The sequence below is a fragment of the Heteronotia binoei genome, chromosome 7, assembly GCF_032191835.1.
Source record: "Heteronotia binoei isolate CCM8104 ecotype False Entrance Well chromosome 7, APGP_CSIRO_Hbin_v1, whole genome shotgun sequence".
Lineage (NCBI taxonomy): Eukaryota > Metazoa > Chordata > Lepidosauria > Squamata > Gekkonidae > Heteronotia > Heteronotia binoei.
The window spans coordinates 115,882,248-115,886,975 of record NC_083229.1 but is presented as its reverse complement, the minus strand read 5'-3'; positions in this window follow the sequence as shown (position 1 = coordinate 115,886,975).

Genomic DNA, 4,728 nt, shown 5'->3' with positions numbered 1-4,728 from the left:
TTCAATGTGACGCTTCCGACGCCGCCGTCGGAGCCATATTAATGCAAAGGGGGGACAACGGGGTTCTGCGCCCCTGCGCCTACATTTCACGAAAGTTCTCGAACGAGCAGAAAAATTGGTCAGTGTGGGACAAAGAAGCTTTTGCAGTCATGTTTGCCTTGAAAACCTGGCGCTCCTGGCTTGAAGGGGCCAGAGTCCCGTTTGAAATCTGGACTGACCACAAAAATCTCGAGGCATTGACCGGGCGCCGCAAAATGACTGCAAAACAAATCCGGTGGGCTGGGTTTTTCGCCAAATTCGACTTTGTACTGAAACACATCCCAGGTACCAAGAATTTCTTGGCGGACGCCCTCTCCCGCCTGCCACAGCACGAGAGCCTCCGCGAGGAGGTGGTGGACTCCCTTATCCCCCCTTCGGCCATCGCGGGGGGGGTCACCACCCGCTCCGGGAAGAGGGTCGGCCCCCCGGAGCCGGACCTCTTATCTCAGTTAGTTGCTGAGACTGCTCGGGAGGCAGACCAACCACCGAACCTCCGTAAAAGCGAGGACGGCCTCCTGTTGCACAACGAAAAGATCTATGTGCCCTCCTCCCTCCGCAAACAGATTTTAGAGCATTGTCATTCCAGCCGCCTGGCGGGCCATTTCGGCTATGTCAAAACCCTCAACCTCATTACACGACAGTTTTGGTGGCCTAGGCTCAAAAGAGATGTCTCCGAATTCGTCCTCTCATGTCCCACCTGTCTTATGGCTAAACGAAGAGGGGGTAAGCCTCCCGGCCACCTAGTGCCCCTCCCAACAGCCACCCGGCCTTGGTCGGTAGTGTCTATGGATTTCATTGTGGAGCTCCCGCCGTCGCAGGGCAAAACTGTTGTTTTGGTAGTGGTCGATACATTCTCCAAACAAGCCCACTTCATCCCCTGCAAGCAGCTCCCCACGGCTAAAAAACTTGCCCAACTTTTCTTTACACACATTGTACGCCTACACTCGTTCCCAGACAAGGTCATTAGCGACCGCGGGACGCAGTTCGTTGCCAACTTCTGGCGGGAGTTTTGCAAGCTTGCGGGTATTGAGCAGGGCCTCAGCTCAGCCTACCACCCCCAGTCGGACGGACAGACGGAGAGGGTTAATAGCCTTCTAGAACAGTACCTCCGCTGTTTCATTAACTTCCAACAGTCCAACTGGGTGGACCTACTCCCATTCGCTGAATACGGCTACAACAACAGCCTTCACAGCTCTACTAAAACCTCTCCTTTCCAAATCATAAATGGCTATGAGGGCAAGCCTTTCCCAACGCTTCCCCTCCCTGCCACCCCCTCAGAACCCACATCGTGCCAACAATGGTGGGAAGGCCTTCGGGAGAGCTGGAAGGGAATTCAGGAGAACCTGGAGGAGGCGAAAAAGGCTTACAAGAAACAGTTTGATAAAAAAACACTCTCCTGAATGGGAATTGAGAGTGGGGGACACTGTCTTTTTGTCCACAAAAAACCTCCCCCTTCCTCAGCCCTGCCGCAAACTTGCGTTGAAGTTTCTTGGGCCTTTTAGGATCAAACGAGTAATCAATAAAGTGACTGCAGAACTCGAGCTGCCCAAGTCTCTAAGCAAAATCCATCCTGTTTTTCATTGCAGCTTACTCCGGAAAGACCCTGGTGCCACGTCCTTCCATCCCAGGGCTCCGCCGCCCCCTCCGACGACAGTGAGGGGTCAGAGTCACCATGAAGTCCACGAAATCCTGGACTCCAAAGTCAAACGGGGGAAGCTGTATTACTTAATCAGGTGGAGGCACTTCCCCCCGAGCTGTGATGAATGGGTCGAGTCTCAGAACGTAGCTGCGCCGCAATTGTTGAAAAAGTTTCACCTGCTGTACCCGCACAAGCCCAAGCCGCCACCCCCCGGGGGAGGGCGCTTAGGGGGGGCAGTATGTCAGAACTTGTAACTTTATTATTGCTAGCTTAATGTAGAACCAGTATAATTGATGGTTGGCAAGTATGCATAGAGTGGACCTGAGCGTTGAACCAGACCGACCCCATATTGTAACCTTTCTTAACCTGAAGTGCCTGAGTAGTAGTTAACCCTGCCCCGATGGTATCCAAAGTATTTGGGGGCTGTAGACTGAATAATGTTGTATCTCTGTACTTTCTCACACTGACACCCTTTGAAGCCGAATCGTGTGGCCTTCAGAGTAAGGAGGCAACGTCTTTGCTGATAGCACTGGTGGGAAGACAGATGTGCCTGTAACGGTGTGAATTAAAACTTTGTGGGTTGTTTGTTTTACTATATAAAACTGGGCCAGTGCTGGCTCTCGCCATCACTGTTATCTTGTACCTTGTATCTAACAGTTCTTAGTTCTCTCTAATAAAATCCTAGCTTGGTAACTAAGTATGGGATCTGCCTGGAGTTCTTAAGTTCTGACAGCGGGGGGGGGCAGGTTCTACATCACTCAAAGTGTGGATAGGTCTTATCTCCTTGAATTGGACGCCTCTTTTAACCCGGGAGCTGTCCACTGACCTCCCCTTTGTCTTCCCTTTCTTTTTCACGGAGACACAAGTCTCTACTGTAAAAACATGCCCTCATACTCACATACGCATGATACCAGATAAGCTGGCCATCTGTGATAGGGAAAGTACTGTTTAGATTAGGGTTCTTTCTCTTCTTTTGACTGCGACCTCAATGTAAACCAGATCTACATGAATAAATGCAGGGGGTTTTTTGAGCAGGAATGCAGAGAAACGCAGTTCTGGCTGGCTTGGTGTCAGAGGGTGTGGCCTAATATGCAAATGAATCCCTGATGGGCTTTTTTCTACCCAAAAAGCCCTATGTGAAACAATGGTGATGTCAGGGGGTGTGACCTAATATGCAAATGAGTTCCTGCTGGGCTTTCTCTACCAACAAAAAAAAGCCCTGAATAAATGTAAGTTTATACCTTTAGCAATATAGGGAAATTTATTTACTGCAGTCAGTATCGTGGTTTTAGGACTGGGCAAAACTCTACTATATTAATCAAATATCCCACTAACTACAGCATAAGCAAGAAAGTAACAAGGCCAACGTCATGCTGGGAATTATTAGGAAGGGAATTGAAAACAAATCAGCCATAATCATAATGCCCCTGTATAAATCGATGGTGCGGTCTCATTTGGAATACTGTGTACAATTCTGGTCACCACAACTCAAAAAGGATATTATAGCTTTGGGAAAAGTCCAGAAAAGGGCAACTAGAATGATTAAAGGGTTGGAGCACTTTCCCTATGAAGAAAAGTTAAAACTCTTGGGGCTCTTTAGCTTGGAGAAACGTCGACTGCGGGGTGTCATGATAGAGGTTTACAAGATTATGCATGGGGTGGAGAAGGTAGAGAAAGGCCTTTTCTCCCTTTCTCACAATACAAGAACTCGTGGGCATTCAATGAAATTGCTGAGCAGTCAGGTTAAAACAGATAGAAGGAAGTACTTCTTCACCCAAAGGGTGATTAACATGTGGAATTCACTGCCACAGGAGGTGGTGGCAGCTGCAAGCATAGCCAGCTTTAAGAGGGGATTGGATAAAAATATGGAGCAGAGGTCCATCCGTGGCTATTAGCCAGTTTGGTGTAGTGGTTAAGTGTGCGGACTCTTATCTGGGAGAACCGGGTTTGATTCCCCACTCCTCCACTTGCACCTGCTGGCATGGCCTTGGGTCAGCCATAGCTCTGGCAGAGGTTGTCCTTGAAAGGGCAGCTGCTGTGAGAGCCCTCTCCAGCCCCACCCACCTCACAGGGTGTCTGTTGTGGGGGAGGAAGGTAAAGGAGATTGTGAGCCGCTCTGAGACTCTTCGGAGTGGAGGGCGGGATATAAATCCAATATCTTCTTCTTCTTCTTGTGTGTGTGTGTGTGTGTGTGTGTGTATATATAGGCCACTGTGTGATACAGAGTGTTGAACTGGATGGGCCATTGCCCTGATCCAATATGGCTTCTCTTATGTTCTTATGAGTATGTAGACCTCAATTTGAGGTGGCTTCAGGAAGTGACTATGCTGATAAACCAAGAAGTGAACCCACAACACCCTGTGGTGTCACTGTGCATGTTTGGCTCATATATGCTCATATATGGCTTCATTATTGGTAGAGCCAGTGTATAATCTCCTGAAGGGACTGGATTATCCTAGAAGAGTGGATAGAAGGGCACCAGAAGCACAACCAGGGGTGGAATTCTAGCAGGAGCTCCTTTGCATATTAGGCCACACACACCCTGATGTAGTCAATCCTCCAAGAGCTTACCAAAAAAAGAGCCTTTCAAGCTCTTGGAGGATTGGTTACATCAGGGAGGCGTGGCCTAATATACAAAGGAGCTCCTGCTAGAATTCCACCCCTGAGCACAACAGTCATAGAGTAAGACCATTGGCTAAGTGGGCTCAGGCAACCTCCACATTTGCCCACTCATGAAGGCAATTCACACATCCAGCCTCGTCATTTGGGTTTTTTTTTTAATGCAGCACTTGATGCTCAAGCTGATTGTGTGCTGTTTTAGAAGCATTATGTTTTTTTGTGGTGCCAAGCACTATGCATGTTCTTTAGAATTTCATCTCTGATGGCTCATTGATATTAGCTTCACGACCGTAGATGAGTGGCATCAGAGGAAGTCTCCTAATCCAGGGATTGTTATGCAGCTGCACCTACTATTCAATGGACAAGGTAGGTGGGGAGGAAGAGGGAGAACCCCCAGAAAGGTTCAGGAGCTGTGCTTCTGTGAGCTCCTG